The sequence below is a fragment of the Emys orbicularis genome, chromosome 4, assembly GCF_028017835.1.
Source record: "Emys orbicularis isolate rEmyOrb1 chromosome 4, rEmyOrb1.hap1, whole genome shotgun sequence".
In the NCBI taxonomy this organism is placed as follows: Eukaryota; Metazoa; Chordata; order Testudines; family Emydidae; genus Emys; species Emys orbicularis.
Window position 1 is genome coordinate 50,889,668 of NC_088686.1, and position 11,579 is coordinate 50,901,246.

Here is an 11,579-nt window from a genome sequence, read left to right on the forward strand (position 1 = left end):
GCACTGAGTGTGTACTTCCAAAACTTAAACTAGTGCTAACTGATTGGCAAATACCTGTGGTAGCTAACACTCCCTTTTCCACAGCTAGAGGTACTCTAATGTAACTGCAGTGTCAAATCTAGTTTATCACTGAGGTATTTGAAAGTCTCCTTCCTCATCCAGAAATTATTCAGCCACTGCTACTCATTTCATGTCTTGAGAATAACTCCATTCCACTAAAAAAGATATGTGATATCTGATTCAGATACAACCGCATTTGCTCCAATCCCTCAGACAGAGACAAACACCTACAGGATCTCTATCAGGCATTCTTAAAACTACAATACCCACCTGGGGAAGTGAAGAAAGAGCTTGACAGAGCCAGAAGGGTACCCAGAAGTCACCTACTACAGGACAGGCCCAACAAAGAAAGTAACAGAACGCCACTAGCCATTACCTACAGCCCCCAACTAAAACCTCTCCAGCGCATCATCAAGGATCTACAACCTATTCTAAAGGATGATCCCTCACTCTCATGGACCTTGGGAGATAGGTCAGTCCTCACTTACAGACAGCCCCCCAACCTGAAGCAAATACTTACCAGCAACTACACACCACACAACGGAAACACTAACCCAGGAACCAACTCCTGCAATAAACCCCGTTGCCAACTCTGTCCGCACATCTATTCAAGGAACACCATTATAGGACCCAACCACATCAGCCACACCATCAGGAGCTCGTTCACCTGCACATCTACCAATGTGATATATGCCAGCACTGCCCCCGGCATGTACATTGGCCAAACCGGACAATTTCTACGCAAAAGAATAAATGGACACAAATCAGACATCAAGAATTGTAACATTCAAATTTGACACCATCAAATTAGGCCTGAATAAAGACTGGGAGTGGCTGGTCAGTACAAAAAATAATTTCCCCTCTGTTGATACTCACACCTTCTTGTCAACTGCTGGGAATGGGCCACATCCACTTTGATTGAATTGGCCTCGTTAGCACTACAAAAAGTAATTTCCCCTCTGTTGATATTCACCCCTTCTTGTCAGCTGTTGGGAATGGGTCACATCCACCCTAATTGAATTGGCCTCATTAGCACTGACCCCCCACTTGGTAAGGCAACTCCCATCTTTTCATGTGCTGTATATTTATACCTGCTTACTGAATTTTCCACTCCATGCATCTGATAAGTGAGTTATATCCCACGAAAGCTTATGCCCAAATAAATTTGTTAGTCTCTAAGAGGCCACAAGGACTCCTCATTTTTATTGATACAGACTAATATGGCTACCCCTCTGAAATCAGTTCCACTAATCAGTGGTCATGATCTGGATCTTCATCCCCAAGTACTGCAGAGAGCCAGGTTCTTCCAGGGTGAGGATTCACCACCTTTATATCCCAAACTCCATCAATGTTTGGTGTTGGTCTCTGGCTATCTGCAGATACTGCTGGAACACCCTCTACTACCTTGCCACAGACACTGGGAAGTTGCTATTCTGAAGCTCCATTAAATAACTTTCAGAGAGGAAGGATGGTCTTATGAATAGTTAAGATACTGGACTGCTCCTCAGGAAATCTGGGCTTAATTCCCAGCTCTGCCACAGATTTCCTTTGTGACTCTGGCCAAATCCCTTAATTTTTTGTGCCTTTGTTGCCCATCTATAAAATGGGGATACTAGCACTTTCTTTCTCCAGTGCTTTAGCATTTCTATTTATATTGTATATTTGGCAGAACAAAGACTGTGTGTGTGTACAGTGCATAGCGCAATGGGGCCTTGATCTCAGCTTGATGTGCTGCAACAGTAATAATAACTTCTGAGCAAGGCGTGGGAGCTGAGAATTCTTCCTGACCTCTATTCTAGGGAAGGATTTAGGAAATTATGCCAGAACCGAGAGGCTTATTGGAATTTCCCCAGACAGGGGGATTTGACAACTTCCACAATTCCCTGAAGATAATTCAAAATTTCAAAGCCACTGCATTAGGGAGCTGTTTCAAGAACTGTAGGTTAGGTACCTGGAGGGCTCTGCAAGTTCAATTGTATAGTTAAGAGTATTTGTAGATAGGAAATAAAAATGCCCATTAAAATAGCCTGGCTAACATGAACAAACTGTAGAGTTGCTAAATTAGTGCTATCCATTTACAGCCGTTGTGTGACTTTGAGCAAGGCAACTCTGCTCCATTCTCTCCATCTGTAAAATGGGGATAATAATCAGGAGTTAAATGGGCAAGAGAAGGATTTAAAGCACATTTCTTTCTCCTCTGCTAAAAACAGAGGGAGAGCTTCCCCCACCTCTTGGCTTCCATAAGGAGCACTCTCTCATGGCTATTTTCTCCTTTTGCTGGAGCCATATGAGCTCTCTATCATCTTTCAATTCTGCCTTAACTACTCATATTACCACTTAACTAATCATGTGGGTGTTGTGAGGCTTATTTAACATTCATAGAGGACTTTGAATACTTAAGATGAAACGTGGTATATAACTATTAGATAATATAATTGTGTATTATTGATTTATAAAATAGAAATGGCCTATGCGGAGAAACTAAATGAATTCTTTGCTTGTGTCTTCATGGCTGAGGATGTTAGGGAGATTCCCAAACCTGAGCTGGTTTTTGTAGGTGACAAATCTGAGGAACTGTCACAGATTGAGGTGTCACTAGAGGAGGTTTTGGAATTAATTGATAAACTTAATATTAACAAGTCACCGGGACGAGATGGCATTCACCCAAGAATTCTGAAAGAACTCAAATGTGAAATTGTGGAACTATTAACTAAGGTTTGTAACCTGTCCTTTAAATCGGCTTCTGTACCCAACGACTGGAAGATAGCTAATGTAACGCCAATATTTAAAAAGGGCTCTAGAGGTGATCCCGGCAATTACAGACCGGTAAGTCTAACGTCGGTACCGGGCAAATTAGTCGAAACAATAGTAAAGAATAAAATTGTCAGACACATAGAAGAACATAAATTGTTGGGCAAAAGTCAACATGGTTTCTCTACAGGGAAATCGTGTCTTACTAATCTATTAGAGTTCTTTGAAGGGGTCAACAAACATGTGGACAAGGGGGATCCAGTGGACATAGTGTACTTAGATTTCCAGAAAACCTTTGACAAGGTCCCTCACCAAAGGCTCTTGTGTAAATTAAGTTGTCATGGGATAAAAGGAAAGGTCCTTTCATGGATTGAGAACTGGTTAAAAGACAGGGAACAAAGGGTAGGAATTAATGGTAAATTCTCAGAATGGAGAGGGGTAACTAGTGGTGTTCCCCAAGGGTCAGTCCTAGGACCAATCCTATTCAACTTATTCATAAATGATCTAGAGAAAGGGGTAAAAAGTGAGGTGGCAAAGTTTGCAGATGATACTAAACTGCTCAAGATAGTTAAGACCAAAGCAGACTGTGAAGAACTTCAAAAAGATCTCACAAAACTAAGTGATTGGGCAACAAAATGGCAAATGAAATTTAATGTGGATAAATGTAAAGTAATGCACATTGGGAAAAATAACCCCAACTATACATACAATATGATGGGGGCTAATTTAGCTACAACAAATCAGGAAAAAGATCTTGGGAGTCATCGTGGATAGTTCTCTGAAGATGTCCACGCAGTGTGCAGAGGCTGTCAAAAAAGCAAACAGGATGTTAGGAATCATTAAAAAGGGGGTAGAGAATAAGACGGAGAATATATTATTGCCCTTATATAAATCAATGGTACGCCCACATCTTGAATACTGCGTACAGATGTGGTCTCCTCATCTCAAAAAAGATATACTGGCACTAGAAAAGGTTCAGAGAAGGGCAAATAAAATGATTAGGGGTTTGGAGAGGGTCCCATATGAGGAGAGATTAAAGAGGCTAGGACTTTTCAGCTTGGAAAAGAGGAGACTAAGGGGGGGATATGATAGAGGTATATAAAATCATGAGTGATGTGGAGAAAGTGCATAAGGAAAAGTTATTTACTTATTCCCATAATACAAGAACTAGGGGTCACCAAATGAAATTAATAGGCAGCAGGTTTAAAACAAATAAAAGGAAGTTCTTCTTCACACAGCGCACAGTCAACTTGTGGAACTCCTTACCTGAGGAGGTTGTGAAGGCTAGGACTATAACAGTGTTTAAAAGAGAACTGAATAAATTCATGGAGGTTAAGTCCATTAATGGCTATTAGCCACGATGGGTAAGGAATGGTGTCCCTAGACTCTGCTTGTCAGAGGGTGGAGATGGATGGCAGGAGAGAGATCACTTGATCATTACCTGTTAGGTTCACTCCCTCTGGGGCACCTGGCATTGGCCACTGTCAGTAGACAGGATACTGGGCTAGATGGACCTTTGGTCTGACCCAGTACGGCTGTTCTTATGTTCTGCAGCATGGAACTGAAAGGAAATAACATTCCTGTCAAATAGTTTGGTATATAGAGCTATGTACATCTTGTTAAAAAAAAAATAAAAAAATATATTTTAATAAGGTTTCTTATTCACTTTAATAGTATTTGTAGAAATGTCATATGTGACCTATTAATCAGTAAGTACTAAAAATGTGGAAGTGAGGATCTTAGGTTGTTTAGATTGCTGCTTTAGAAAAGAGACTGCAACATACATTTTGAATTACTGATGAAGGGAGAAGGTTCTTGGGAGGCCTTAATGGTCAATCAGCAATCCTTATCTGCACCATGTTAACATTTGTTTAATTCTTGTCAGAATAACTTTATTGGTGCTTCTCACAAATATTTCATTGTAGACCTGTCAGAAATAGGATATCTTGTTTTTGATTAGGGAAAATGATTTAAAATATTGATATAGTTAACTTTTCTTTTAAATGTTTGTAACACTTTCTAAATAGTACAATTGCTTCCTTCATGATATATTTATTTTATTATTGTTTCTAATACTGAAAGACCTGTCTAGGAAATATTTGTTTACTTCTCAGCCTACACGTTAGCCAGAGAGTGCACAACTGCAGAAACAGCGATCACTGCTCAGCAGAGGGAGCTCATACATTTTATTTTGCTGTAGTTGTACAAAAAATTAGCAACTGCATTGAAAAAAACAACAAATAAGCAATAATATTTTTAAATGTTTAATTTTAAAAAAACAACACCCCCCCCCCCCAAGACAAATAGCCTCTGCAAAAGCTAGGACAGACTAGACTGTAATGACCAAAAGGGTCTGATCCTAAAGACACATGAGAGTCCTGTGGCACCTTTAAGACTAACAGATGTATTGGAGCATAAGCTTTCGTGGGTGAATACCTACTTCGTCAGACGCTTTTGCTTAATTTTTGCAATAACATTTTTAATCTCTTAATTTACCTGCTATGATATTATTTCTTTAAGATTTTAAAAGGCAATTGAATTTGATTTTGTTTAAACATATTACTGTTTCATAATGTTTAATCCTCTTTAAATAAAGGGCCCAGCCCTGCAACCCTAACTCATACATACATGAGTAGTCCCATAGAAGTTAAGGAGCCAAATTATTTTGTTCTATTGCCTTGGTGTAACTCCACAAATTTGGGGGGAGTTATTCTGGATTTAACACTGATATAAATAAGAGAATTTAGCTCAATGGGATTATTTGATTTTGTAAAGACTACTCCGATGACTTAGGTTTGCAGGATTGGACTGAAACTTTTTTAAATCATTCAACACATTTTTATAAAAATAGGTTAAGTAGTGGAAAGTATAATTAATGGTCTTGTTCATTGCAATTTACTTTCAGTCCTTTGTTACATTAACTACTCTGAATATGGCATTCCCATGACTCCTATGATCAGGAATAATGGGTGAATAAAGAAAAACTGAATTCATATGTAGTAACAGATATAATTTTAATTGTTTTTAAATTTTATAGTAATATTATATTAAAATGTTTATAAATTACGTCTAGAATACCATTTTTTCCTGAGAAGGATTAAGATAAAAACTACATGCAATATTGCCAAAGCATATCCCAATTAGAATTAGCACATGCTAAATTCTCTGTTTATAAATTTTGCAAAAAAACTTTCACGTTAAAGAGCCATAGTTAGCTGACCATTATGAGTAATAACTAGAAATTGGATTAACTGAGTAGGTTAGATTTTCTAACATAAGAATGGCCATACTGAGTCAGACCAATAGTCCATCTAGCTCCGTATCCTGTATTCCAACAGTGGCCTGTGCCAGATGCTTCAGAAGGAATGAAAAGAACAGGGCAATTATTGAGTGATACATCCCCTGTTGTCCAGCCACAGCTTCTAGCAACGAGATGTTTCGGGACACCCAGAGCATGGGTTGCATCCCTGACTATCTTGGCTAATAGTCATTGATGGACCTATCTGTCACGCTGCCTGGTGTGGGATACAGCTAAGAATGCCAGTTTCAGGTCAGACTGCCAGAAACCAGGGCATGTATCCCAAACTGGTGGTATATTCTATCATAAAACTTAACTAAATCAGTAACAAATGTGTGCTTCCAAATTACTATTCTAGTTGTTATGAAGCCACAGATGGTCCCCTTCAGCCCTCTCACCCCTCCCTCATGCTTCCCCCAGACAAACCAAACTTTATGATGAAAACCAAAATTCATCTCAGATTAGGTTCTTCCATTTCCAAAGAACCAGCCACTCACTCCAGGTCAAAATATACTTCAGGATCCCACTCAAAAACCATGCTGGCAGCCATCCTTTAGTAAATTAAAACTAAAGGTTTATTAATATGAAAAAAGAAGAGTTATTAAAAGGTTAAAGTGAATCATATACATTACAGTTGATTTCAGAGTCTAGATCAGGGTAAGAGCAGTGACATTAAATCTGTTAGCTTGTAATAAGTCTCTCTGGTACACCCAAAAGATGGGGGTCCTCAGTCCATTTTTCAAAGCTCCCGTTGTTAGAAATCATAGTCCAGAGACGTGGGGCAGTAGTGAGGAAAGGAGGTTATGTCATTGTTTTCAGTTTATACCCCCAGTCCATATGCATGGAAAAGTCCTGGCTCAAACATGGAGCTATGTGTCATATATTCTACCTGCCCTGCTGAGTCATGGGGCATCCATTGTCCATATGCTCTCTGAGGCGTCCTTGGGAGAGGCCCACTGGAAGAGTTGATTCTCCTTAATGGACCATCAACACATGGCTGACTAGTCTTCATGTAAATCTGTCTTGTGGGTATTACCCAGGAACACATGTTTAGTAATAAGCAGACAGTAAAATTTCATACCTTCATACACAATGGTGAAATATACATTTCAACAAGATAGCACTGTTCAACAGATTACAACTTCATGGGTGATACCTTACATAGCATATTTTGTACAAGATTTAGAGCAATTATGTAACAGTGGTGACAATACTAGTGTAGATGATCAACTTCCTTTTTATACAGTGTCACACTATCCTCCTTATTTCTTTTTAGAACCGAGTTATACTTTTGGACTTCACAACATTCCCGGGCAACAAATTCCACAGTTTGACTGTGCATTGTGTAAAGTACTTCCTTGTGTTCGTTTTAAACCTGCTGCCTATTAATTTCATTGGGTAACTCCTGATTCTTATAGTATGTGAAGGGGTCAATAACACTTCCCTATCCACTTTCTCCAGACCATTCATGATTTTATACACTCTATCATATCCCCCCTTTTTAATCTTTTTTCTAAACTGAACAGTTCCAGTCTTTTTAATCTTTCCATGTGGAAGCTGTTCCATATCCCTAATACTCTGTTGCTCGTCTCTGTACCCTTTCTAATTCTAATATATCTTTTTTGAGATGAGGCAACCAGAACTGCAGATAGTATTCAAAATGTGGGCATACCATGGAATTATATAGTGGCAGTATGATATTTTTTGTCTTATCTTACCCTTTCCTAATGGTTCCTAACATTGTTAGCATTTTTGACTGCCACTGCATATTGAGTAGATGTTTCCACACAACTGTATACAAGAGCTCTTTCTAGAGTGGTAACAGCTAATTTAGAACCCACCATGTTGTATGTATAAGTGGAATAATTTTTATCAGCATTGAATTTCATCTGCCATTTTATTGCTTCATCACCCAGTTTTGTGAGCTCCCTTTGTAGCTCTTCGCAATAATGAGTAGTTTAGTGTTATCTGCAAACTTTGCCACCTCACTGTTTGTCCCCTTTTCCAGATCATTTATGAATATGTTGAACAGCACAGGTCCCAGTACAGCTCCTCGGGGGGGGCCTTGCTATTTACCTCTTTATACTTACGTTTTTAAAGGTCCTTGTGCTAGGCACTGTTAGAAAACACAACAATAAAGGATGTCTTAAGTTTCAGGTCTGAAAAGGCTGTAGTACTGGCTGGAATCATAGGTTCATATTCCAACAGGGCCCCATGAGGTCTTCAGCATTTTGAGGTACCTAAATTGAGTATTAAGTAGTTAATATATGATGGGGTTTTGAAAAAGACCCTGACAACAAGGCCCTGTCTGTTCCTTTCCCTACACTATTTGCAGTCTGCTATGTGCCAGTTGTAGGACACTCTCCATCCCAAAAGTAGCTGCATCTCAGAGGTGCTTGTAAAATGGAACCTGTACAGGAGACACCTCCTGTCACTCCCTTAAGCAAACTGCTGTGTGTCTCTGCCCCAACGTGTTCCCAGCAGCCATACCAAATACAATTCTGTCCCAATGCCACCACTTCTACTACAAAACCTCCTCTTTTAAACAATCCGTTGTTGTACACTGGGTGCCTTAGACATGTTATTAGACAGTAGGATTGTCTCCGCCCCATAAAAGAAGAATCGGGCGGGTTAAAACTCACCAGAGTAAGTAAAATTAAAGTGACGTATTTTTAAAGCAGCTACTGACTTCTAACTATGGCACCCTCATGGTACCAGACCCTTAGCCCTGGGGATCGGACCACGCCTCACTAGGCCGTCGCTGTCTCCCTCGGTTCGGCTGCAGGACTCACACACTTCCACCCCGGGCCGCCCCTGTTTTCATGCGGCCGGGCTGGGGCCGTGCGGAGGCCAGTGGCCGGGGTGCTACGCTGCAGGGGTCCAGATGGGGATGATGCCAAGGCCCGCGTCCCCGGGCCGGCGGTAGCTGCAGCCCGGCGCGGTGCTGAGCACTCTGGCGGGGAGGGGGCGGAGCCCCGGCAGCTCCCCCCCCCCCCGCCAGGCTCTGCCGCGGAGCAGCGAGGCCGCGCCTGACATAGCGGGCGCTCGATGGCTCCAGACCCGATTGCACGGCCCTGAGCTGCGCCTCCCTGCAGCCCGGGGCGGCTGCGGCAGCTCGGCCCGTGGGATAGCGTCGCCTCCGGTGCTGGAGGAAGCCGGCCGGAGCAGCGGCTTTTCCCGGCAGCACGGCGGCACCTCGCCCTGCGGATCCGGAACGGGAGACTCGCTGGCTAGCTCCGTGCGGGCCAGGTAACGCGAACCGGGGGGAGCTCTGCCAGCCCCTCCCCCCCAGGCTGGGCATGGGGGGCTGAAGGGGGCAGGAGCTCTGCCAGCCCCACCCCCCACAGGCTGGGGCATGGGGGGCTGAAGGGGGCAGGAGCTCTGCCAGCCCCCACCCCCCACAGGCTGGGGTATGGGGGGGCTGAAGAGGGCAGGAGCTCTGCCAGGCCCCACCCCCCACAGGCTGGGGTATGGGGGGCCTGAAGAGGGCAGGAGCTCTGCCAGGCCCCACCCCCCACAGGCTGGGGTATGGGGGGGGGGTTGAAGGGGGTAGGAGTTGTGCCTGCCCCTGCCCATTTGGTATGGGTGGCTGAAGGGGGCAGGAACTCTTCCCCCCCCCCATGGGCTGGGGATGGAGTTGAAGAGTGCGGGACCTGTTGTGAGATGCAGCTGGTGGTTCTTGGTCAGGAGGGATGCGGTAATGCTAAAAAAGTGTGTTGAACTCCTGCCAGGTTTCCTTGGCCCAGAAAGGAAGAAGGATGTCTGGACTTCAAAGAGTGATCAGATCCTGTCAGGAACCTCTATAAAGGTGAGGGCGATGAAGAGGGTCCAGGAGCTTTTTCTAGACTTTTTACCTACTCTTTCTTTCCAAGCTCAGGGGGAGATAAATGGAGGAGGTGAGGTCATGCTCGAACTCCACACCCATGTCAGAGAAAGGGACAAGAATGGCAGAACTGGCTTATGTGTTTCTTTGGGGAAAGTGTCTGTCTTGCTGGGATTGGGAACTTATGTGCCCAGAGCCTTACTGCTCCACACAGAAGAACCTAGGCAGTCTGATGGTCTGTCACGTCAATAACCATATTTATTGATCAACAGCAAAAAGCAGAGAGAAATAAACCTAACTCCTCTTCCCCTTGTAGTTGCTGCTGATAAGACAGCTTAGACTGATTTGACAGGGTCATCTCTGTATGTGTGTAATTCTAACCACAGAGCAGAAAGAAAATGAAATAAAGCTCATTCTTCGCTGGATAGTTTCCTGGGGTTTCCGAGCTTTTTCTGGATTAGTTTCACTAAAGGGAGGAAGATAGAAGTGTCATTTCACGAGAGAGACCGTGCCACTTTATTTTCTATTCTTACTTTCATGTGTACTGAATCCCAAAATGCGTTGTGCGGGTAAGTAATACAGAGGGCTAGAGAAAGAAAGAGGTATTGGCAAAAAAGAATAGGTCTTTAACTGAAATTGAAATGGAATGTAGAGTAGATGAGGTTGATGCCCTGTTTTGTTATAGGTAGGCTGTTAAAGATAACAGGTGCTGCAGAAGACAAACAACCCCATGCTGTGAGTATGCTCGGGTTTGGGAGTGTTTATTTTGTCTTGTGAAAAATATGCCACTGGGGGTAGCAGCATTGGAAATGCTAGTATAGACAAGGCTCCTGCAGCTGTTGGCATTTTGAAAACCTCATCCAGTCTTGCCCAGGGCAGATCTAAGTGATGCCAGAGTTTTGTCTGTACAAGGGCTCCTAATATTTCTTCAGTTTGTGGAGCTCCACCTGTGCGGTGATAGTATGAATTTTGGAGAAGAGGGGAAAATCCTAAAACCCTAGTGTAGTCAAGGCTACAGTGATGAGATTGGTTTGGGTGGTGGGGGGACAGGTAATAGAGTTGTGATGTGCAGGAAGGGATTAGAAAGTGTCAAATTGTAGATTTAAGGGTACTTGCTTTCTTTTTGATGTTTCTATAATATAAAGCTGTTTTGTTTTTAAATGTTTCTTTAAATTTGGTTGGATTTTATTTTTAATGAGGGTTAAAATGCTTTTGGTTATTTAGATCTTCTAAGTTGTAAATGCTGAACCTGTGGCAAAAATTGCCTTGCCGTTTTCATAAAGATAGATATAAACAATCAGGAGATATTTATCTTTCTTTTGTTATATGTCATGTTTAAGTATTTTATAATGAGTTGTATTTAATTACTTCAGAAATAAGTTGTGTAGAAATGCTGAAGCCAGATTGTTCCAGTTTTTAATTTATTAGTTGATAGTTAAATCTCAAAGAAAAGAAAGAGAACTGTGTTAATTCATTGCTACAGTGTTAAGTCTAGAGATATTTTGTATACTTGTGTTTGAATCCTAAATTAAATATTTGCTTTAGGGCCAATAAAATATTTGGATAATTGGCTAGTTTATGTGGCCATTGTGCCAACATTTGAAATCTGTGTACAGCTACATCTGCTTTGAGCTGTTTTAGAATCTT

General features: G+C 42.0%; 1 long non-coding RNA gene across 1 annotated transcript; it reads right to left on the minus strand.

Annotated features, from left to right (window-relative positions):
• Positions 1-3,464: 3,464 nt before the first annotated feature.
• LOC135878631 (uncharacterized) lies at positions 3,465-9,036 on the minus strand. Its single transcript, XR_010561396.1, has 4 exons — positions 8,752-9,036; positions 8,200-8,349; positions 4,253-4,372; positions 3,465-3,617 (listed from the first exon to the last, which is right to left on the minus strand). It is a non-coding gene; the product is annotated as an uncharacterized LOC135878631 (long non-coding RNA).
• Positions 9,037-11,579: the final 2,543 nt, after the last annotated feature.